At 46.7% G+C, this 25,461-nt stretch overlaps 1 long non-coding RNA gene across 2 annotated transcripts; it reads right to left on the bottom strand.

The window, feature by feature from the left end:
• Positions 1-16,390: 16,390 nt before the first annotated feature.
• Positions 16,391-25,441, bottom strand: LOC132665770 (uncharacterized). 2 transcript variants are annotated; one of them, XR_009604266.2, is made up of 4 exons: positions 25,350-25,441; positions 25,003-25,237; positions 18,285-18,379; positions 16,391-16,971 (listed from the first exon to the last, which is right to left on the bottom strand). It is a non-coding gene; the product is annotated as an uncharacterized LOC132665770 (long non-coding RNA). The 2 variants fall into 2 exon arrangements; XR_009604267.2 differs by having other exon boundaries at positions 25,010-25,237.
• Positions 25,442-25,461: the final 20 nt, after the last annotated feature.

Below are 25,461 nucleotides of genomic sequence, written 5' to 3'. Positions count from 1 at the left end.
TCTTGCCTGAAGTTGGAAGAAGGCAAGCACCCCCTTTGGTCCCATCTCGTCCGGGTTGTCCCATGACAACATTAAATGGTTTATTTGTTTCCTGCACCTGTTTTTGTTACTTTCCAAGTCCCCGGAGAACCAAAGGCAACCTGTCTGCTGCTCTGAAAAATTATTCTGTCTAGAATATTTGATCACATACCGGAACAGGTGCCAAATGGAAAATAATATGCCAGATGTCCACCCAGGCAGCAGGAAGTTAGCCAGAACAGGGCATCTCCTAATTTAAAAGACCCAAAAGTTCACATTAATCCTGAACTGGTCTTCTCAGCACTCCCAGTGTTCACAGATCCTAGAATCCCAAGGGGGCCGAGCCAACTTAGAAACCCTACAGTTCATGACACTCATTTTTCAGGCTGAGATTCAGACTGCCTGAGACTCAGACAGGTTAAATGATACCCACATCAATTAATCGCTAACTAGTGGCAGATCCAGTTCTAGAAGGAACCCAGGTGACCCAGGGTCACCTGCAAATTAACAAGCAAAAGTGATCCTTATTCATTTTAATCCTCTGATCATTTCAGAACCTAGGATGAAGACATTTCATCCCGGAAACCGTGACCCACTCCCAACTGATTTCAACAGATAACATGCCGAAGACTTGGACTAGTGAAATCAATCATACAGAAGGATAAACACACGAAAGGTGAGGGTTGGAACACTCATCGAGTCAGACTCCAAATTTTTCACCCCAAGAAGTCGGTTAAGGATAGTCATATTTTGACAGTCCTCCATCCCAGAACTATTAAAGTAACACTTTAAGCCTCCTTGGATGTTTTTAAGGGGATTAATTATATGAGCAGGTCTCCACGATCCGTTGTTTCTTTGTTTTTTCCCTAGTGCATTTGTAAGCAAGCAACTCGGAGCTCGGTGTGCCTTTTGCCAGAGGAGAAGTATCGACTGCAGAAGGGAGATCTCTGAGCTGGTCATCAAGGCCTATTTGACTACAAGATCAGAGAACTCTGGTCCTTCCAGGCCTGACCTGAGCCCTGCCAGACACCAGAAGGTCACCACTGCAGGAGTGAGGGAGAGGTCAGTGACCGGAAGGAAAGTGGCATCAGGGAAAGAGCACGGAGCTTTCAATTCCTCCTCTGGCCCTTTGAACAAATTCCTTCCCATCTTTGAACCTTAGTTGCTTTCCATTAAAGTGGTGATAACAACTAACCCACAGGGCTGTTGGGAGGATAAAATGAGCTGAATGTATGAGAAGCTTCCAGATGTGTGGCCCTGAACAGGTACTCAGCAAACTATTCTCCCTAACCTCCCCACCGTCTGACGTACCGTCACCCCCAAAGGTCTGAACACCACGTCTTTCCCTGGATTAGTGTGTTTCTTCCCCCAAGCCCCCATTTTACTGGTGGTGCCCCAAGCCCTTCACCCCAATTAGCCCTGCTACCCCTGACCCTCAGTAAAATCCGTCTCCCCGGGTTCAGCTAGATCTTAGAAAGGAAAAATTATCTGATCGAATGGGTTCACAATCAAAAGCCATCAGCCTCACAATCCTCTGGGCAGTAGGTGTAGTTTTGAAAGCAGCTGCTCAATAACCAAAGTGAATCTCAAATCCACTGAGTATCAGGCATGATATCAAAATCAAAAGAAGTTCTGAGACAATATTTAGAGGAGCCATCAGGACTGGCAGATACAGCCCTGCCTCAGAGCCTACTATAAATTATCGGTGAGGATATTCATGCTTTTCACATCTTTTTTTTCCCTTTTTTTAAATGTTCATTTATTATTGAGAGACACAGAGCATGAGCGGGGGTAAGTGGGGGGGGGGGGGGGGGGACGGGGCAGAGGGAGAGGGAGACACAGAATCCAAAGCAGGCTCCAAGCTCTGAGCTGTCAGCACAGAGCCCAACACGGGACTCGAACTCACAAACGCGAGGTCATGACCTGAGCTGAAGTCGCACACTTAACCGACTGAGCCACCCAGGCGCCCCCTTTTCACATCTTCTACCGTTCTTGTGAACACGACGTCTTGCTCCCAGTTTTGGTTGCCAGGGCCCAGGAGTACGCTCTGGAAGAGATAGCGAGAGGGTGGTTGGCTACTAAGACCTTATGGTCGGGGTCATTTGTAACTCCTGCATTTGTATGTCAGGTGCTGCCAGAACTGCCCTTCCTCTAGGCGATCCTTCTCCATCTTTTAGGAAAGAGATATTCCAAATGATGCCACCGTTTAAGTGTGGGTGGCCAAAGTCTCAAAACTCACCTTTCCCAGCCTGAGACAAGACATCTCCTAATTTTGAAGGCAAGCGTACTTAATATGTGCCTACATCCCCCACCAGGGCCTAGCATTGCATTTAGTACAGCCTCATTAGATGAATGAATGAGTGTGTGAATGAGTGAAGGAAATTCTAAAATCTGATAGATATTACTAGTACTCATTTCCAAGTCTCCTCTCCCTCAGGCACATGACAGATCAAGCCTCCCTGCTGTCAAATGGGACCGTGTGACTACAAGTACAAGGGATGTATGTCACTTCTGATCTGAACCACACATGTGTGCTCTCCAGGCAGGATCTCTCTCCTATGCCACCAGCCACATTATAGATGGCAAAGGCTCTGTGAGACTGAGTTCCTGGGTCGCCATGTGAAGCAGATCACCCCTCTGCCCCTGCTGACCTGTGTTGGCTATATTACACGAACAAGAGATATACCTTTGTTGAAGGATTTTTGTTCTGCAGCATAACCTAGCCTATCCTGACTAATACAGCCAATGACCACTTAAAGGTGAAGGCAAAGAGGCTGCATATGTTGTCAAGTTCATAAATGCGCCTAAGGAGATTTTCTTACCCCGAGTTTGGCTGCTGTTATGACATCAGTCTTATTTGTCAGGCAGGACCTAAAGGTTAAACGCCACTGGAGGAAAGCTACTCAATCTGCAGTTTCACTGGTTTGAGAGCAGAAAGGCGTGATGCCCTTCAGTTACAGTGAATTGGTTCCCCTGCTGCACTGCAGGTCAGAACAAGGCACATTACCAGGGGGATACGCAAGACACAGCGTGAAAACAATTTCACGCGTCAAACTCACATCCTTGGAACCATATTCTCGATTGATCTGTGCATAAATGTTTAAAATGCACTTTATTTCATTTTTAGGTTTTGAGATGAGGAGGTGACATTTGTAAGAATGAGCACCATATGTGCCTTGTCAAGCCTGCGGTATGCTCAGTGGGGCAAACCCAGCCCTGCCGCATGGCATCATCTACTTAGCAACCTCCTGGGATACCTTGTTTTTCATCCATGGACAGCATTTGGCCAGAGACGACAGACAGTAGGGACAGGGACAGGACACTTTTTGGCAGTGTCTTCAAATTTACCTCACCAAAAATTCCTATTGTTTCTGGTTCCTGTGCTGGCAGTGAATTTCTCTAGGATGGGTACCATATGTTCTAGCATTTCTAAAACCATCTCTCTTCTGAATATTCTCCTTGTCTTCACAATCCATCAAAATGCCCCAGAAATCCCAATATTTTAGTATACAAACTACATGCATCAGACAACTTCCTGGACTAGGACACAATACAAAAATTAATTTCAAGAGCCTGTGCCTCAGTTTGGGGTTGAAACTAATTCACTTACTTCACCTTCATACACCAACAAACTGTAGGAGGATGAGGTTTATTTCTGCCCGGGGGCAGAAATTTGATATATCTCAAATTGCCTTAATCTGGAATGTTCATTTCAGAACGTGACCTCACTGAGAGAATGGGGATGGGCCAAGGCAGACGGTGTTCTAAGAAGAGTGTAGAAGGACAGACTTTGCCTGGTGCAGAGGAAGAACCCAACTGAAGAGGGTGTGGCCATGAAATGCAAAGAATTAATGGGGTTGATTTTTGCTGAGCCTTTGTTCTATGTCAGGCATTACACAAAACGTTCTCTGTGTGTTTGATTCCCTCATTGATCCTGAGCAGTAAAGCATATGCTCAGTTCACAGATGGGGAAAACACCAGTCAAGGTGGTTGATGATTTCCCCAGGATCACACAACTGGGTTGTGACAAAGCCATGACATGAACCTCAGTCTCCTTCTAAAGGACTTACTGTCCCACTCTCTAAATTGGCCCGGGCCTCAAAACCAATTATTTTAAAATAATAGACATTCGTTTTTTATAGTTCCAGAGGCTAAGAAATCCAGGATTAAAGTGCCAGCTGAGTCAGTGTCTGGTGAGGACCCTCTTCCTCGATGAGAGACAAAAGTCAATTCTTTTCTTTTCTTACTTTAAAAAAAATTTTTTTATTTATTTTTGAGAGAGAGACCGAGTGCAAGTGCAGGAGGGTCAGAGAGAGAGAGAGAGAGGGAGACAGAATCCGAAGCAGGCTCCAGGCTCTGAGCTGCCAGCACAGAGCCCGATGCAGTCGAACCCACGAACTGTGAGATCATGACCTGAGCTGAAGTCAGATGCTTAACCTACTGAGTCACCCAGGCGCCCCCCAGAATCAATTCTAAGAGCAACCTAAGAACCCGATGACCAAACCTTGTTGGTCCAGGCTCTGAAATGGTAGACTTCAAAATTAGGAGACAGGAAAACAGTCTGGCAATTTCTCAAAAACGTAAACATAGCATATCTTATGATCCAGTAAGTCTATTTCTAGATATATACCTAAAAGAATTGAAAGCAAAGACTCAGACAGGTGTTTGAGTACACCAATGTTCATATCAGGATTATTCACAATGGCCAAAAGTAGAAACAAACCCAAGTGCCCTTTAAAGGATGAACGGAAGGGCGCCTGTGTGGCTTGGTCAGTTGAGCGTCCGGCTCTTGATTTCGGTTCAGGTTGTGATCCTAGGGTCGTGGGATCAAGTCCTGTTGCAAGCTCCTCACTGAGCACGGAGCCTGCTTGAGAGTCTCTCTCTCTCTCTCTCTCTCTCTCTCTCTCTCTCCGAAAGAAAGAAGGAAAGAAAGAAAGAAAGAAAAAAGAAAATTGCTACATCTGTACAATGGAATATCATTCAGCCTTTAAAAAAGGAAATTCTGACACATGGGTGAACCTCAAGGCTGTTATGCTAAGTGAAATAGCCCAGTCAAAAAAGGACAAAAAGGACAAATACCGTATGATTCCACTTACTTGAGGTACTTTGAGTAGTTAAATGCATAGAGGCAGGAAGTAAAATGGTGGCCACCAGGGGCTGTGGGGAGGAGAGAATGGGGAGTTATTTAACAGTTACCAAGTTTCAGTTTGGGATGGTGACAAAGTTCTGTGGATGGAAGGTGGTGATGGTTGCATGGCATTGTGAATATGCTTAATGCCACTGTGCTTTGCGCTTAAAGATGGTTAAAACAGAACCTTCTATGGTATATATATTCTGCCACAATTTTCGAAAACCTCACAAGGACGGCAACGTAGACTTGTACCTTAAATATCCTCTTTGATTCATGAGCTCAAAGCACTTGCCCTACATTCTGCTATGTGGTCACGAATTCACAATGTCAGCTGGTAAAAGAAGCCAGTCCGAAGAAGTAAATATAGTTTCTGATGGTGGAACCAGGCAGTTTTAGCCATTAGGGAAATCAACTGGTCTTACCAACTAGTTTCGCAGAAGGGGAAACTGAATGCTGAAACAACTTGCCTGAGGCCGCACAACAAGGGAAGTCAGCCTTCCGGTGGCCCAGGGCACCTAAAGCCTTAGCTGTCCCACCGGGCTCTATCCTCTAGAGCAAACTGAAGAAACGGAGAGAAAGAAACAGATGGAATGGCGTGCCCATGTGCACATTCACTGGTCCGAAGGTAAAAGCATGGAAACGGCTGAGACGTGAGATTCTAGTACAACTAAATGCTTTAAACCAGTTTATTTTTCTGAAAGATTCTAGAACCAGACGTTTATTTCTTCCCACAATTACTACACATTGACCTTTTTCATCCCTGTGTGTGCACAAGAAATGAGCCCATGTCCTAGCTGTAAAGCGTCAAAACAAATTCCTGCTAAACAAGGGAAACAAAAATTCAATGGAAATAAAACTCACTCTGTTTTTCATGCAGCAAATATTTGTTGGGCACCTAGTTGATGCCAGAGACTATGTTATCCCAGGGAATACAGCTGAGGACAAGCCATGCTGAGTCCCCACCCTCGTGAAGTGCTGCTCTCAAACAAATACATGGGATGTCACACTAAGGAAAGCTTGAATAGTTAAGTGATTGCTTGGGAAATTACACAAAATTACTGCCGAGCGTCGTAAAGGCTATGATCAGAAGTCTGGATAGCTGAGGAGCTGTTAGGATGGTCTGTCAGTGTTCAGAGAGGCAGAGCCGCTAAGAAACAAAGACACGGGTGGTGTTATGGGCTGAATATCCGTGTCCCCTCTAAATTCATACACTGAAACCTAACCCCCGTGTGATGATATCAGGAGATGGGAGCTTTGCGGTCATGAGATGGAGCCTTCATGAATGGGACTAGTGCCCTTATACAAGAGACCCGAGATCACTCCCTCTCCTGTCCGCCCGGTGAGGACACCGTGAGAAGATGGTCATCACTGAGGAACAGGGCTCTCAGCAGACACCAAATCTGCCAGAGCCTTGGTCTTGGACTTCCCAGTCTCCAGAACCATGAGAATAAGTTTCTCTGTCCTCATGCAGCTGGAGAGGGACCTGAAGCGGGGGAGATAAAGAAGGCTCGTTGGTGCCCCTGTCCTCGGTGTAGGAGTCAGGCACAAGCCAACCCCCTTTATCATGGACAAAAACATGCATCTGGCCCAGGAGTGGGAGAAGCTGAGAGGGACTCAGGCCAGCCCCTGCCTCCGGTCGAAGAGGTGGAGCTGGCAGGCGTGAGACCATGTGTGTCGGCCCCAGAAGGGCTGTGGTTTCGTCTCCACCCTCCTCACCTCCTACAAGAGCCTCTTCTGTGGCTCATCATGACTGGACACTTACAGGGAAGGGAGTTCCGGGAGACGCAGTGCCTCTTGTCAAGCTGACAGATTTGAAAGCCACGACAGATGGCGACCTCCCTCGGACTGGGGGCTGGGGGAGGCTTCCAGGAGGAAATGACATTGAACAATGAGGCCCCAGGGATGGTGCACGGTGGCCACACGGAGTGAGGAGAAAGTTCCACGAAGTGTCAGAACCACAGGAAGAAACAGACACTGTCTGAGAAAGCTTGCATTTTTAAAAGGAAATGGGAACCAAAGGGCACAAGATGTGTTCCCAAAGGATGAACTTGTTCTAAACCAAGAATGTAGCACTTTATCAAGCGTCTGTAATAGTGAATCGAAGTCAATAAAATGGTGGACAAGCGACTTTCCCAACCTGTGGGGTGATTCACAACTTCCTCCTCATCCCTCCCGGCCATCCTTCCTACTCCCAGTCCTCCTCACTGCCTGGGAAATCGCAGGGTGGGGTCCCAATCACACAGATACCTTCACTTGTCTTTGCAGACCTTACCCAGGAGTGAGGGCAGTCATGGGATAGAAATCCCACAGACTGGAGTCACAGGTTCCCACATCATGTTGGTACGGGTGACCAAAATGCCAGTGGTGTATAAGGGCCTCTGAATCCTCTCTGTATGCAGTCAGAGCCCAGTGTCCCATCCCAGCAAGGCTACACCATGTGGGAGACCCTGGGTCAGCATCTAACTAACTAACTAACTTTCAAACTATGTGTCCTCCAGATTAGTCCATTTCCTTAAGGGAAACCCAATGTCCTGGGGAAAAAAGCAGGCTTCCTGTCTTTCCAACCCAGTACAGCATCTTTCGCAAAGATGATCATTCTTAGGAAAACCACCCTAACAGGGCTGATCTCAAGACTTGCTGCTTCCAGCCTGACCTGGGGACGCTGGTGGTGACCTGGGCCTGGGGTGGGGGATGAGGGGGAGGCTGCAAAAAGGATGCACACGGTTCCAAGCAGAAAGGCAGCATCCCAGGTGCCAGGTCTTCCCCCCCCCCCGCCCCGCCCATCATGAGATAGCAGGTCCTTGGTTCCCTACTATGTCAGGGGTCCCCAAGACCACCCCTGAGGGTGATTCAATGGAAAGATTCAAAGAAATCAGAAAAGTTGGTCTACTCATGGTTATGTCTTATTATAGTGAAAGGATACAGGTGACAGTCAGCAAAGGAAAAAGCCTCAGTGGCCCAGGAGAGTTCCAGGAGTAAGGTTCTCACTGTCTGTCCCCAGTAGAGCCCTACAGACAGGATTTTAATCTTCCAGGAACAAGATGTGATAATATATACCAAATACTGTCAATCAGGGACATTTACATGAGCCTTGGGGTCCAGGGATTTTGTTGGGGTTGGTCATATAGGCATGGGGTACCCTCATGACTGACCTTAGCTATTCAGATTCCAGCCTTTCCAAGCTGATGCAGCATGGCCAAGGCCCCCACCATAAATCACACTGTGGGCACAGACAACCCAGGGGAATAAACCCTGACGCTCGTCAGGCAGGATAGTCCATGGGCTTAGAGTTATCTCTCAGGAACCAGTCAAGGGCTAGACCTTTCTCTGGAACATGCAGAGTTTAGACAACCCAAGGCTACTGGGTCAACCTCGTACTGTTCATCCACGCATTTTGTTCTGAGAGGAAAGTACCATGGTCTGGCGTGGGCAACACTAGTCAGGAGGCTTCATGTCGCTAACTCGTTGGCGACCTCAGGTTAAGACCTATGGAGTCTCAATGCCTTTGTTTCCCCACCTGTGAGGTGATAGTAATGCCCACTCTGAATTTCCTGAAAGGTGCTACCAGCATCAAATGACACAGTGGCTAAGATCGTTACTGAGCCTCACGTACTTGCTAATGTCAGGGTTAACAAGGTGTAGGAGTCAATTAGTACTCTAGGGATTTCCGCCTATTTAACAGCCATTTTATCTTCCCCTAACAACTACAAAATGCTTACCATGTGCCAGGTACAATATCAAGCGCTTATGTGGATTATCAGATTTAATCCTCAAATAATTCTCTGAGGATCGCACTATTATGGTCCTCATCTGGGAGGACTGAGGTTCAGTAAGGTTACCTAAGGTCGCCTCTCTTCTTAAATAGCAGAGACAGCTTTTAAACTGAACAAAGATAACCAGAGCCAGAAAAACAAAGCTAAGTGCGTTGCTTGCCAGACAGGGGAAAGCTGCTTGGCTCACCCAAAGGTGTGTTCAGTGACTCCCTCTAAGTTAAAAGGGAAAGCCTGGACGAGGGTACAAAAAAAAGGCTTTGGCGCTGAGGAAGTGGGATTCTGAAGGGTGTCATTTGATTGTCAGAGGAGAAAATCGTGAAACATTTGGAACTGTTCATCGCTCTGGTTTTGAGAACAAAAGTGCTGTTGTCCAACAGGTCCAAATGGGTTGTGCAATTAAGACTGAGCAGGCTCAGGTCGCGGCCGGTGAGTTTGTAGGCACCTGAGAATTGGGGACATCCTTCTCTACAGAATTGAGGTGTCTGTCTCCAGACATCCCCATATCTGACCACCTTTGTTCAGTATCAGCTGCCTTCCCGCCAGCTCCCAGCCACTCCCAGCTAAACATGTCAGAGAATTTGGACTGCGTTTAGAATGCACAATTTGGGGGCGCCCGGGTGGCTCTGTCGGTTGAATGTCCAACTTCGGCTCAGGTTATGATCTCGCGGTCCGTGAGTTCGAGCCCCGTGTCGGGCTCTGTGCTGACAGCTCGGAGCCTGGAGCCTGTTTCGGATTCTGTGTCTCCCTCTCTCTCTGACCCTCCCCCATTCATGCTCTGTCTCTCTCTGTCTCAAAAATAAATAAATGTTAAAAAAAAATTTTTAAAAAAAGAATGCACAATTTGTCAGTTTTTAACAGTATCATTGTTTTTTGTGGGTTCTTTTTTAATGTTTATTTATTTATTTTGAGAGGAGAGACAGAGCGCACGTGAGCAGGGAGGATCAGAGAGGGAGGAGAAAGAGAGAGAATCCCAAGCAGGCTCCAAACTGTCAGCACAGAGCCTGACGCGGGGCTCGATCGTGACCTGAGCGGAAATAGTCAGACGCTCAATCGACTCAGCCACCCAGGCTCCCTAACAGTATCATCGTTTTTAAGGAAAACCTCATTTTTATTAAAAAAAAAAAACCACATACACACAGAAGTAAGTACACTTGATCTCTTCTTCTACTCATCTGCTGTTTCCTGTCCTCCAAGATAAATCTAGAAGAGGAGACAACTGTTCGGTTGCTACAAATCATAGGAACACCGTGGTGCAAAATAGCTCCATAAAAGACTTCAGACATGATCTATGTCTTAAGGCAGAATTTAGAGGAAAGGAAAAAAACAATCTTGGCAAGAAGCAGCAGAAAGCTTTTACACAGAGGCACATCTGAAGCTCTGAAAAGAAAGAGTGAGAGGAAAGGATACCCACCATGGGGAGCAAGGCAGGCATCCAGTGTCGCCCTGTGCTGACACAGACAGGGTCCTGCAGACTGGAAGGTCAGGAGCCAGGCCTCTAAAAGGAGGCGCGACCACAGAATCCACACACCCAAGAGTATTTGGAAGGCGTCCAGGAGGTGGAGATCGCTATCAGGAAAAGAATCTGCTTTTGAGATGAGAGGGCTCAGAAGGGCCCCAAATGTCCAGGGAAAATAAGGATGGTTCAAAACAGTCCATTTGCAATAAGCCACTTTGGGGATTACCTGGAATGTTTAATAGTGGTAGTAGTAGTTTAATTCCAGAAAGAATTAATGTGTCCTCAGAATAAGTAAGGATTGCTTACAAAAAATTGGGATAGGATTCTTTTTTTTTTTTCTTAAGTTTATTTATCTATTTTTGAGAGAGAGAGAGCACAAGCAGGGGAGGGGCAAAGACAAAGGGAGACACAGAATCGAAAGCAGTTTTCAGGTTCTGAGCTGTCAGCACAGAGCCTGACCCGGGGCTCAAACTCATGAACCATGAGATGAACCTGAGCCGAAGTCGGATGCTCTACTGACCGAGACACCCAGGCGCCCCTGGTATAGGATTCTAAATCTATTGTTCCTCACCCCTTCTCTGCCCCCATAGCCCCGCCTCCATTCATGGAAATGTTCACAAAGAGACCCTCTTTCATAGTCCAAAGAAGACGTATGTGCTGAGGAATTTGATTTCTGACTGAACGTAGCCTATTTTTCTTGCCGCCGTGACCTAGAACCTGGCCTTCTGGGAGGCGTTTCATCTTCTGTGACAGACGATGCCTGATCCAAGGGTAACAGCGCGCAGCCCTGCAATTCATTCCTGCCACTAACTGTCCCGAGTTAGCACAGACCCCAAAGGTAAAGGGCACAGTCTCCATCAACGTTGCCCTCACTTCAGACACCAGCTGCTAGTTTGGGGGTCCCAGGCCACTTGCACTTCTGACCAAGTGGCTATGAATTTGGGGTTCCCATGACCTCTAATAATTCACTAGAATGATTCTAGAGCTCAGAAAGTGCTATATTTATGATTATAGTTCTACTGTAAAAGATACAAATCAGGAATGGCCCCATGAAGAGACCCATAGGGGAGGTTTGGAAGGGTCCTGAACCAGGAGTTCCATGCCCTCTCCCTGGGGAATCAAGACTCATCACCCTCCTAGTATATCAGTAATGCTCATCAACCTTGGGACAGCTTTGGGTATCCGGCGTTTGGGGAGGGGGGGCGGATTTTATTACATAGGCAGGATTGAATCATTGCCCATGTGAGTGAACTCAAACTTTAGTCCCCCACCCCAGAGGTGGGAAGGTCAGGCTACCACAACAGGCCCCATCCTGAGTAAGCTCATTAGCATTAACTCAGGCGTGGTCCTTGGGTCCCACCATGAATAACAAAGATGCTCCTAGCATTCAGAAAATTCCAAGTTCAGAACCTGAGACAAAGAGCAGAAAAATGCTTTATTATACAGCACAATGACAACAACTGACATTAAATGAGGGTTTTCTAGGTGCTAGGCTCTGCGCTGAGTACTTTCTATACATCTCCTTTGATCCTTAAAACAATCGTATGTGCTCGATTTATTACTATCCCCATTTTACAGATGACAAACTAAGGCACGGAGATGGGAAGTAACTTGCTTAACTTTGCATAGCTAGTAAGCGGCAGAGCAGGGGTTTGGACTCATACTTGTCATCTGGGCTACTATGTCCCTCGAGAGCTGATTATAAAAAGGGAGAAGCCAAGAGAGTGGCCATCATCACCAGAGAAGAATTTGGATATAATGCAAAGACACAGACTGACTTTGGATTCTTGGAGGAAAAATAATCTAGGCTTCGCACTTGAAAGAATTCAGTCTTGGGGTACCTGGGTGGCTCGCTTGAGTGTCCGACTCTTAATTTTGGCTCAGGTCATGCTCTCACAGTTTTCAAGATCAAGGTGACGGCACGGAGCCTGCTTGGGATTCTCTTTCCCTCTCTCTCTGCCCCTCCCCCACTGGCGCGTGTGCACTCTCGCTGTCTCTCAAAATAAATAAATAAACTTAAAAAAAAAAAAAAGAATGAATTCAGTCTTCAGAGTCAGAAAAGCTGCTTTAAATTCCAGCTCCACCAACTACCAGTTGAGAAAGAAGCATTAAAATCTGATCTGCAACCTTCATCAATTAAATGGAGAGTCTAATAACGTTTACCTTACAAGTTTGGTCCGAGGAATAAAGGAGGCCATTTATTTGAAAGTGAAGACCCGTGGAAGGCTTTCTTTTTTCTTTTCCACTCAGTCTGTTCCTGGTCATTCACCCACAGAATTTATCTTCTCTCCACCCGATCTATTTATTCCTTGTGCCTCACATGATACCCTCCAGCCTCTCTGATTGCCTTGGATTACATTTTTGTTCCCTTAGCTCAATTATTTTTATACTGTTCACATGGACTATTACTTCAGCTGCAGAGAACAGCAGCTTTAAAAACATTTATTAAGCACATAATCATACATGGCGTCGCCCTTGAAACAGTCCAGGCCCGGGTGGCACGGTGGGAAAAGTCAGGGGCACGTAATCAGAAGACTTGGGTCTGGTCCCACTTGCTTCCGAGTAGCTTGTCACCTTAGAAAAAACACTTAGCCTCTCTGAGTGTCAAACTACTCATTTATAAAGTATCACCAATAGTTGTGCCCTTCTTGCCAACCTCACTGGTGGTGGGGGTAGGGGCTTGTATGAGAAAAGGTATGTGGAGTGTTTTGTTTTTGTTTTGTTTTTTTAATTTTTTTAATGTTTATTTATTTTTGACAGAGAGAGAGACAGAGCATGAGTGGGGGAGGGGCAGAGAGAGAGGGAGACACAGAATATGAAGCAGGCTCTAGGCTCTGGGCCATCAGCCCAGAGCCCGACGCGGGGCTCGAACCCACAGACTGCGAGATCATGACCTGAGCCAAAGTCTGACGCTCAACCGACTGAGCCACCCAGGCGCCCCAGTGTGGAGTCTTTTGAAACCAACAAACCTTTGTATGAATCAAGAGAATAATTATGTAAGACAGCAACTGAAGCAGACATTGAATCCCACATAAAAGGATGTACAAAAATCCTAGGACAATCCCATATAAGGAGCATACAGAAAAACGGCACAAGACATGCACGCAAATAAACACATGTTCAAACCAAAGTCGGGTTCGTTTTTGGAAGGCAGTTGGCAGGGAGGGCTGGAGAAGAGGTAGATGAAAGCCACATACATGGCTTACTTCACCTCCTTAAAATTTCCAAACACCGTTTCCTCACAGGACATAAAAGAGATGAATTGAGTATCTATACATATATGTATATGTATATGTATATGTATATGTATATGTATATGTATATGTATTTAGAGATTTTATTTATATTTTTATTTTTTAGAGAGAGAGAGTATGAGTAGAAGAGAGGGGCAGAGGGAGGGAGAGAGAGAATCTTAAGCAATCTCCTTGCTCAGTCCGGAGCCCGACTCAGGGCTCAATCCCACGATCCAGGGATCATAACCTGCGCTGAAATCAAGAGTCAGATGCTCAACTAACTGAGCCACCGAGGGGTCCCAAGAGTCTATATTAAAAAAAAAAAAAAGAGCTTTCGGTGACTCCTAAGTTGGTGCTAAAGTTGGGGTCAAATACCTCATAAGAAACCTTGCTTCGGGGCACCTGGGTGGCTCAGTCAGTTGAGCGTCCGACTTCAGCTCAGGTCATGATCTCTCAGTTCGTGGGTTCGAGCCCCACGTCGGGCTCTGTGCTGACAGCTCGGAGCCTGGAGCCTGCTTCAGATTCTGTGTCTCCCCCTCTCTGACCCTTCCCCGCTCATGCTCTGTCTCTCAAAGATGAATAAACATTAAAAAAAATGTTTTTTAAAGGAAATCCTGCCTTGACTACTTTTGCTCATTCATTTAAACAATGTTTATTCAGTGTCCTTGGGTGGCAGGCACTTTTCTATACCATTAGGATATGCCAGCAAATGTAACTGACAAAACTCCCTGCGTTCGTAGGGCAGGTGCACTTTCACTGGGGGCTGGGGAAGAGGCAGGGAGACAGACCATATGCAGTAGACCCAGTGGACAAAGAAGCTGTGGAAAAAATGAGGACTTGGTCAATGCCACAGAGAAAAGGAAAGCACAACTTGAAGGGGATTAGAAGGGCAGGGTGGGGCAGCTGCCATGTCCAATCCTAGGGCCATCTAGAGCATGTGACTTAACCTCAACGGGTCCCCCCTGCCTTTTCCGTGACTTAGAATGAACACCTGCCGCACAAGGTCACAGCCATGGTGGAATGCGGTCGTGCTGTTCACATACTGAGGACACAGGAACACCCACAGAGTTGTCATGGGCACCATTTTTTACTTAAGGTTTGCACACATGGTAAGGAGAAACCCATCTGCACAGGAAGAGAAAGTTAGTAATCAGGTGATTTATGGAGTTTCTGTTGTCTCTCCCACTGGTACCACTGAGCCTAATCTACTTTAAGTGGGAGCAAAGGACATTTTGATCCACGGTAATAGAAAAGGGTTTGAAAGAAGATCCCCTTGAGACGGAAAACATAGAGACTGACTCCCGTTCTTGGACTCCTATGCTATGGAGGAGAGGAAATGAGGAGGGGAAGAGAGCACAGGAGCCCAGAGGGCAAGAGGCAGAGGAGAATACCCATAGCAGATGGAAGGGTGGAAGGCATTGGCCCAGAGTATTAGCTGGTTTCCCGACTTTCTTTCAAATGCTCTGACCAAAGAGATGCTCAGCAATGGTTTGTTCAATGAAATGCCTCACACAGACCAAGTTTACACTGCAAAATTGAGACTTCCAGTAACAGGGAAGGACTGAGAGAGCCTCTGTGAAGATCGAGGGCCCTGTTCAGTCTCGTGGACATTATGGGGAGGAGGAGAACCCGCTTATGTTGGAGAAATGAGAGGGGGCTACAGCCTGGGAGAAATAATGCGGAATTAATCATTCGTGTTTGGTCTGCGATGATCAAAAACAGAAACAACCTACCGGGCAGGCCAGTGTATACGTCACAACACTCCATCTGCCGTAGGCTACGTTGGTTTTCATTCCACAGCCTTTTAGGCTTAATGCTAACATGCTGGGTTTCTTTTTTTCAATTCTCTGTTTACTTCTCACAGATATCATGGGGAACTCATCAATTGAACATTGGCACAGAAATACATTTCTATTTATTTGTATAACAAATTTTATACGTGCACTTCAATTGCATCTCTAAAAACTAGGCTTTTATGGCTTCCCTTGGTAACTTCCAGGCCTGCGAGGGGGATCAGATGTATCAGATGCCCTGGGAGGCACCGATTCCGTGGGTCTGCAGCTGCTAAGGAACTACTGGGTGTAAATACAAGCTCGTCCTAACTGCAGGTTACTGGTGGCGGTGTGGTGGCTTCCCAGACGGCAATCCACTGGCTCAGGGGAGCCTCTCCAACTCGATCTGTAAGGCAACGGCTCCCCATCTTTTCAAGCATGGGACCCAACCCCGCCAGGCCTTCCTGCCTTTTCCAGAAAATGCAAAAGACTTGTCATCACATCAAAAAAACTTTGTGGGTCTCACGAATAGTACTTGCATCATTTATTTTCAAATACTTATGGGCAAGAAGCTACGAGAAATTTGGTAACAGTTTAAAGTTAATACTGTTTCGTAGATTGCAGCAGGAGCCTCTTACACTGTGTATAGTTCAGCCTACAGACAGTGCTTGGTGGGCCTAGTGACCACGTGATAAACCTTACAGATGTTTCAGACACAAGCTTTGTGGAAAACAACATGGGGATTATTTTAAAAGAACTAATGGTGGGGGGAGGGGGTGTGCCTGAGTGGCTCAGTTGGTTAAGCATCCGACTTCAGCTCAGGTCATGATCTCCCGGTTCGTGGGTTCGAGCCCCGCGTCGGGCTCTGTGCTGACAGCTCAGAGCCTGAAGCCTCCTTCGGATTCTGTATCTCTCTCTCTGCCCCTCCCCCGCTGGCTCTCTTGCATGCTCTCTCTCTCTCTCAAAAATAGATAAACATTAAAAAAAAATTTAAAGAACTAACAGATTTCTGGTTGGGCTCTTTCCTTTGTGCCCCCAACCTGACCTGTCTCTCTACTTGGCCTGCAGAGACATTCATGCTGATGTGTTCACTGCAGAGGCCACTCAGTTGCCTTGCATTTCTCAGTGTGCAGTTCTGAAAGTGTAGGTTTGCCATCCAACTTAGCAGAACAAGATGATCTCAACCGTCCTCACTCTGGCTTCCTCTCTGTTCCTGCACATCCAGATCCACAAACCCAGGACTCGCAGGCAACGCCCACGGGGACAGGCTCTGGCGGCAAGAGGGAGAGGTTTATAAACCGCAGGCCTTTAGACTTTGCGCTGCCTGGAAGATTCTCCTCCATCTTCAGTGGCCTCAGGGCTCATTTCCTGTTCTCACTACGAATATGGGCAGCGCGTCGAAGCACCTGTCCCTGCTCATGAGCTTAACCCAGCCACGGAGTCAGAGTTTGGTCACCTCCTGCAGGCCGCCCTCCTTATAGGTAGGTGGCTGGCTCAGCCCTGGGGAAAGAGGGTCATTCTTGAGAAATGCGGCTACCATCATCAGGATCCGGGCCCTTGGCCACGTCTGACCGAGTTTCTGAGACCTCTACTGAGGAAAAAAGGAGAATTCCGCTGAGAAGGGACCTACAAAGTCAGGGGAAACCTTTCAGGGCCTAATTGGGAAAGCAGCTGGGTGGCAGCAGCGTGGCCACGAGGACCCTTCCACAGGCTTCGGCATCACACGCTGGACGAAGGAAGGGGCTGCCGGTAGAAGGGAAAGAGGAATATATCAAGGGGTCTCAGGAGCAAGAAGACAGCTTTCCTCCTCCCTCACTTTCTGTGCTGTCAGTCCTGGGATCCACGCCCGAGCATCATCCCAGATCCAGGGATGGGGATGAAGTGGGGGAGCGTTCTTGACTTCTCCGACTAAGTTCATTATTATTATTTGGCCAAACCAGCTTCTGGGAAGTGGTCTAATTAAAAGCAGAAAGAAGTTCAAAGCGGCAGCCAGTACAAATCCCAGCTCCATCACCTACTAGCTGTCTGGCCCCGCAAGCCCCTGGACCTTTTCTCACGAATTTAAGACATAGAGTTTTATGAAGCTATCTCTGTTTTTGTTTTGAAGTATAATTAATATACCATGTTATGTCAGTTTCAGGTTTACAACACAGTGATGCAACAGTTCTATTCAACACTCAGTGCTGCCCGTTGATACGTGTTGCCACCACCGACAGAATGGGACAACCATCCAACGTTATTATAATATTATTGACTGCATTCCTTACGCTGTACTTTTCCTCTCCATGACTTATTTATTGCATAACTGGAAGTCTGTACCTCTTAACCCCCTGTGTCCGTTTTACCCCTCCCCCCACCCCCCTTCTCTCTGGCAACCACCCCCCGGACCTCTTCATTTCCCAATATCTTCACCTATAAAATGATAATCACAGCAGCACCTCCTTATAGGGTCTTGACGGCAAATAGGTTTACAAGGAACTTGAGGTATAATTTTAGTGTAACTTGGGGCTACGGGTTAATAAATTTGATTCCAAATATAGTACATATTAGGCCCCTCAGTAAATATTATTTCAATGAATTAAGATCAATACCAAATTCTTCAGGAGAGAGAGCTGGAAATGAATGTTCACGACTGATAAATTACGTGCGGGGTGAGGTTTTACAACGGAATGCTGAGTTGAAATGGCACTGTGTCTTAAATAGAGGGAGATCTTCAGAAAAGAAAAAAATACATGATTCTGTGGGAATGACCTTGGCATCAACATACCTGAATTCTATTCCTGATTCTATTAATTGACTCTATTAAGTGTCAATTCTATTAATTGTCAATTCTATTAATTAATTATAAATCAATTAATTCTATTAATTGACTCTGTGGCATTGAAAAAAAAAAAAACCTACTTCATACGCACGGTGTTTTTGTAAACCGAAGAAGCTGGACCAGATCATGTCTAAGGTTCATGTCTACTCAGCAGATGATTCAGTCTCTGGTACTTCTGCAAGGAAAGAAATTTGCAAAAATAAATAAATAAATAAGTAAATTAATTAATTGAAAAATTAAAAATTTAGAAAGAAAGAAAGAAAGGAAAGAAAGAAAGAAAGAAAAGAAAAGAAAAGAAAAGAAAAGCTAATTTGCTGAAGTGAAGCAAGTCAAACGTGGTTTTAAGGGGCGGAGGAATATCTGTTTTTATGGAGAAATATGCCAAGTTCTCACCAGGATAAAAGTCATCATCATTGTGGGTCATGATTATCATTATCATCATCATTATCACTATCACGTAATTTACTGCTGGCCAGATGCTGCACTAGGTACAGGTTATACACATCATTTATTCAACCCTCTCAGTATTTCTTAGCATCTCACCAGATCCATTCAAGAAAGAGAAATTTATGTTCCCTAAAAAAAAGAATGGGATAATCTCCAATTATGTGACTAAAACCTATCATTCATTAGTGGTCTCCCACACGCCAGATGCTTCGCATACCTCTTCTCTAATCCCCACAACAACTCTGTAAAGTAGGTGATGCAAGTTCTGGGTTATTGTTCCGCTCCCGGTAACAAGTCACCACAAACTTAGAGGCTTCAATGGACACATTTCCGCGGATAAAGAGTCCAGCGTGGCTTAGCGCGTCCTCTGCCCGGGGCCTCACAAGGCTGCAGTCACGATGTCATCTGGGCTGTGATCTCATCTCCTCTAAAGTTCCCTCTGGTGGTTACACTAGGTCCCTACCGTTTTGCTGACCTTCCATGAGGGCCGCTCTCTGGTATGCGGTCTGCTCCACAACAAGGCAGTCTGCTTCTTCAAGGTCATGAGGAAAATTCTCCTGACTTCTGTCCCTGACCTCTAGACCCTCTTTTCAAGAGTGTGCCTGATTAAGTCAGGCCCACCCAGGATAATCTCCCTTTTATTAACTCAACATTGACTGACTTGGTACCTTGATTACTTCAGCAAAATCCCCTCACCTTTGCCATACAATGTAAGCTAATCAGGGGCCGGTATCCCACCATACTGAAAGACCCCACCACACTTGAGGGAGGGGATTATCCGGGATGTGCATCCCGGGGACAGGAATTTGGGGGGCCATCCTGGAACCCTGCAGCAAGTTCTGTCTTAGAAGTCATCAGGTGCATATCTAATGATGCATGAGTAATAAGATGCAAAATTGGTCTCATAGTCAAGTGTAAGAGTCCTGAACCCGAGCCCCTTCTTACACATCACACCCCTGTTCTAACAGCAAACTTCACATCCCCAGAATAAACATGTTATTGAGGTCATCCGGGGTAGCTGCAGTTCATAAAAATACTTTATGACATGTAAAATTCACCATGATCAAATCAAGTTCATGATTCTCGCGGGAGCCCCTCTCAGCACACATGTCAATCAATTCCAGGCTAAGCCATCAAACTCAATTACCCGGAAACCAGCTGACACAAACTATTAGGAAAGCCATGTGAAGCAAGAGAACAGACAGCCTCACTTTGAGGCTCTTCTCCCTCTCTGTCTCTTCTCCTCACCGCCTTTGCTCAGGTGTCACATCATTGCTCATGAAGCTTCTGCACTTGGCCAGACTCCCACCTCGTCTTGTCCTGATCTTCCCTTTTTTGACCCCCTGCCCCACACAGATGGAGCCCTCAAGACACGTCCGTTGGACTAAACTCTTCTTCTCGCCTCCTAATAAACATACTTCAGACTCTCTCGATTTTCTCCCCTACAATTTCAAGTGTTTCGGGGCATTGGAATTAACTGATGTTACCTGGGTGTGTCCGTACAGACAAGTGCCTTTCGTGCAATGGCCTTGTCCGCAGCCAAGCACGTGGAATTTGTGGCTCCACGTTGGCTCCACGCTTCCCTCCTTTCCCTTCCTCCTAGAGAGCAGAGGCTGAGGAGCTAACACCTATTGAACACCTACTGAATACCGCATACAGCATTCGTGCAGTTATTTATTACCTTTTAGAGCTGTCGATGCCCAGGCTCAGAGAGGTTGAATAACTTGTCTCAGGTCATGCCGCTGACCATGGTGCAGCTCAGAGCTGAACCCAGGCCGTGTGATGGTGAAGCCATACTCTTTCCATACTTCACTGCTGAGCTGGGGCTTGCCTCCTCAAGTTGAGCATAGTCTCCCAAACTTTGAACGGTGTTTAGACAGGTCTGAATTTTAAAGGGGCCTCCAAGTGTTCAAATAAAACCTCATCTAGGGGCGCCTGGGTGGCTCAGTCGGTTAAGCGTCCGACTTCGGCTCAGGTCATGATCTCACAGTTCGTGGGTTCGAGCCCCACGTCGGGCTCTGTGCTGACAGCTCGGAGCCCAGAGCCCGCTTCAGATTCTGTGTCTCCCTCTCTCTTTGCCTCTCCCCTGCTCGCCCTCCGTCTCTCTGTCTCTCAAAAATGAATAAACATGCTTAAAAAAATTAAAAACAAAAAACCTCATCTTAACAGATACGCGTTTCTCAAACGCATAGGTGGCAACCTAACCGATTGATGCCGTGTGTGAAGACTCAGTATTTCTATAGAGTTTACCGTACGTTTCTGCTCCTTAGCACCTACGCAGGCCTGAGACCTATTAGTCCATCAGGAAATGTTTGGAGACAAAAGGCAGGAAGGGACGAGGAGATGGGCACTTGGGGTGTTTGGTGGGGTGGTGGATGCATGCTGCAGGTGAGCAGAGCTCGGCCCAGGACCAGCCTGTCAGCGGCCCGGCTAACGCGGGACGCGAACGTTCTCACTGCTTTTGCGTGCTTCTACCGCCCCCTAGCCGCCGTGGGGAGAAAGACCCGTCACCGGGAAAATCCGTCATTCCTCCAGCGCAGCCCTGGTGAATTACTCCCAGTCCCCTGAGTTGACAGTCTTCGCTGCAGTGTACTCCTGTGTGTTTTGCTTTTTCATTAGCAGCTTCCTGTAGTAGCTAATATTTAAAAACGGTATCACCAAGGGTTGGCATCGCTTGTCTTCTCCGCCCCGAAGAATGCGATTTGTCGGTTCTTTCAAAGCCCTTTGCGGGTGGGAACTGTGCCTTGTTTGTCTCTGAGTCCCCAACTCCACCATGAAGGCTCCTGGGCGTATGTCCGTACACGCCTTGGCTTTAGGGCCAGGTCAGATGCTGTCTCCCCCACGAAGCTCACACAGCAACAGCTTCTGCTAATTCCCCATTCACTATGTGCCCGAGGCCTTATGAGCATTATTTCATGTATTCTCGTGATGGCCCTATGAGGTAGTAGGATTACCCTTGTCTCACAGTCGGGGAAACGGAGGTAGGATGAGGGCACCCAGTTAGTCCTCAGCAGAGCTGAGATTCAAACCCAGGTGGCCTCCTCCCCAGGCCTAGGACGTCCTCTCAACACGTGCCCTTGGAGTCCCCCAGCCAAAGTGGTATCTCCATCCTCTGTCACCACCCCTGCCTGTCTCCTTCGTGTCATTTTTACCTCCCCTCCCTGTACGTTGTATTTCTTCTTTCTCTAAACCAGAAACTCAAACCCCATGAGGGACACTGTCCCCCCACCCCATGTCATCGTCATGCACACAGACTCTCATGTGTGATACTCAGGAAAGGCGTGTGTTCATCCACATAACTTATGAAAGTGCAGCTCCTTCAGTTACTACAAGGTTGTTAGTTCTAAACTTTATTTATTTATTTTGAGAGAGAGACAGCACAAGCAGAGGAAGGGGCAGAGAGAGAGAGAGAGAGACAGAGAGAGAGAGAATCCCAAGCAGGCCCTGTACTGTCAGCGTGGAGCTCGAACCCCTGAACCACAAAATCATGACCTGAGCTAAAACCAAGAGTTGGACCCTTAACCGACTGAGCCTCTCAGGTGCCCCACAGTTGTTAGTTCTGAGTTCAGGTTTCCCAAGGAGAGACCTGAGAATGTGTGGCTTCAGAATAACTCACAGACCTTTAGTCGGTTATCCGAATGCACATAGGCTCTTGGGAGGGAGTGTGACGAATAAGGTGTTGCAAAGTGGGATTTATGAGAGGCAACAGAGGGGAAGGAAGAGCTGCAGACGGTCAGAAAGCAGGTCCATCTGGGAACAGTGAGGCTTGGTTTACATTTTTTAGTAAACTAATCAGCAGAGGGGAGAACAAAGAGGTCAGGCTGGGAGCCCTGTGCTTCTAGAAGCATCCAAGAAAGCAATTCTCAAAACTCTTGGGAGTTGGACTGCAGTAAGTGACAGGCTGGCTGTGTGACATGTCCAGAGTCCTCCCCCACCTCCCCCCCTGCTTGCTTCCCTGATCAGATTCCTCTACAGGGAGGTGAGCACTGTCCAATCATCACTTGCCAGGACTGAACCAGATGGAAGGCGGGCCATTCTTCAGCACAGGAAAGCAGCACAGGGTTCTGGAAGAAAGGAGCCTGACCCATAGGTTATTTGAGGGAGTGTAGAATAAGGGGGTTTGGGGGCGCCTGCGTGGCTCAATCAGTTAAGTGTCTGACTTTGGCTCAGGTCATGATCTCACAGTCTGTGGGTTCGAGCCCCGCATCGGACTCTGTGCTGACAGCTCAGAGCCTGGAGCCTGCTTCGGATTCTGTGTCTCCCTCATTCGCTACCCCTCACCCCCTTCTTTCTCTCTTTCTCTCTCTCTCTCTCTCTCTCTCTCTCAGAAATAAATAAAACATAAAAAAAAGAGTAAGAGGGTTGGTCGAAAGCAGAATTTGGAGTAATGGGTAGCAAATTAAGAGTCGATGGGAGAAAGAAAAAAAAAAACAGGTGCACACAGAGGTTGAGTTCACATTGAACAACCATGTGGGGGTGGATACGGGCCAATCTGCAGATGATGCTGCAGTCTCGAAGGCCATGCCATGCCAGGCACGAGCCCTTCACCCCTCGGACTCTGAGGAGGACCAGGGGGCCCTGGAGAGGTACCCGATGGGAAGTGGGCACTTTGGGGCTCGGGCATTGGCTGCTGACCAGTACAAGGAAATGTAGTCTTTTATCAACCACTGCTCTCATCATCTCATTGAATACCTGCACTGAGAATAGGGAAGAGGAAGAGAATTTGAATATCTGGGATCGTTAACAGACCCAGAAGCCAATGAAAAGGGAAATTGGCAGGTGCCTGGTGGAGCTGCCCTTCAGGTCAGATCAGGCTCCCTGTGGCCCCATCATGGTGGGTCTGGCAGCCCCTGTGGTCTTAGCTGTTGACCCTCCCCACCCCAGGGAGGTGGCCCTGGCAGGAGCCTCGGCCAGCTGGCTGAGTGGCAGCCCCATTCGCCAAGGCAGGGAAACCAGCTGGTCAGTTGGGCCAAAGCCCAGAGTGATGCTGATCTTGGCAGTCTCTCGTGCCCTCTCACCGCTGCCCACGGCCCACAGGTGGCTCTTCTCCACGTGCCAGAGTCAAAAACAAAATCCCTGCCAGCTGAGAAGCAACAACAGAGCCATTTGCCTCTGGGCTTCTCGAAATGTGCAATTCAGATCACACCCCCCCTCCCTAGAATTTTTGTTTAGAAGATCCGGAATTTCTGACTTTCCAAGAAGGAGCCCAGCACCCACGCCTTTGTGGAAAATAACAGGAATAAACGTCCTCAGAGCCAGTCCCTCAATGTCTACAGGTTCCAAGAAGTTGCAAGACCATCATCACCGCCCTCCACGTTTGGCAACTGTTCCCACAGCATCCTGAGTACATTTTCGTGGCTGTTTCTAATTACTCCCTGCACTTGGGGAGTTCATTTGCATCACAGTTTTGCTTTGGGCCATCGAAAGCTATTTCCGTCTTCCCATATGTGTTTGGCTACCACTAATTGGGGAAAGTTATTTTTAGTATTTCCTTGTCTTTCCATCTTTGCAGATCTGCCCTATTTAGGGGGAAAAAAATCTAGAAAAGAGTAATTTTCCCCCCCTAAGGAATACCAGAGATGCTTTTAAAGTTCTACAAGTAACCTTTTCATGTTCAGTGTAGAAGTCAGTAAAGGGGAACAAGAATCCAAAATCCTGGATTTTATCCTCTACTATCTGTGCTGCCATAGAAAGAAAACGAAGGATTCTTTTCCTCCTTCAAGACCCAGGTTGGTGTCACCACCTCTGGTAGGTACTATAGCTCCCCCATCCCACTCCTGCTTCAGGTCGACCCATGGTCCCCAGAATTCCACAACCCCACTAGAACTATACCTTGCTAGGCTTTTGTGCATTTCAGACACTACTTTGCACCCCCGAAGACTTCTGTCAAATTAACATATCTTTTAAAAAACTAAACATGAAGGATTTAAAACTACTTCTACCTAATCTATACCAAAAGCACCTTCTTTTTATTAACTAGCAATTTGAAAAGCAGCTTCAGAATGATTTTAGCACTTGAATTTAAAACAATCTCAGCACACAAATATTTGTTTATCGATACCAAAATTAAATGGTATTTTCTTATCCTTCGGTTTGGTATTTTGTTTCTAACTGTCATTTATCAAAAATAATTAAAAAAGCAGCTCTTGAAGCAATAGAAACATAAATCTTTGACTTATTTTGGTCAAGGTAGACCTGGTAGTGTTACTCAGAAACCGATTATATTGAAACAGTTTAATTTTTTCTGTTCTTCGTTACTCAGAGACTCATAATTAGGACTTCTTTCAAATTTGTGAGCAGAGAGCTTCATTAAAAAAAAAAAAAAAACGAATTTGAAAGTAATTAACTTACCACACACCTATTAGAATGGCTCAAGATCCAGGACACTGACAACGCCAGATGCTGGCGGAGATGTGGAGCAACAGGAACTCTCGTTCATTGCTGGTGGGAATGCAAAATGGCACGGCCGCTTTGGAAAACGGTTTGGGATTTCTTACAAAACTAAACAGACTCTTACCATAGGATTCAGCAATAGCACTCCTTGGTGTTTACTCGAGGAGTTGAAAACGTATGTCCACACACAAACCTGCAGATGGATGTTTATAGCAACAGCGTTCATAATTACCAAACTTAGTCACTTTTTGCCCATTATCATGTTGCAAATACCTCTCCCAGTTTGCCTGCAAGTATATAGATACCTTTGTGTGGTGGGCATAGAGATGCAGTGCCTGTAACCCTTTCAAGGGAGGGCTTGTACCAGCTGTCAGAAGAGAATCCCCAGCCTCTTCTTCACTTGATCTTAGCCAAAAG

This window comes from Panthera onca, chromosome D3 (genome assembly GCF_046562875.1).
Source record: "Panthera onca isolate mPanOnc1 chromosome D3, mPanOnc1 haplotype 2, whole genome shotgun sequence".
Classification (NCBI taxonomy): domain Eukaryota; kingdom Metazoa; phylum Chordata; class Mammalia; order Carnivora; family Felidae; genus Panthera; species Panthera onca.
The sequence above is the reverse complement of the archived record's forward strand: the minus strand, read 5'-3'. Positions and strand labels throughout refer to the sequence as shown.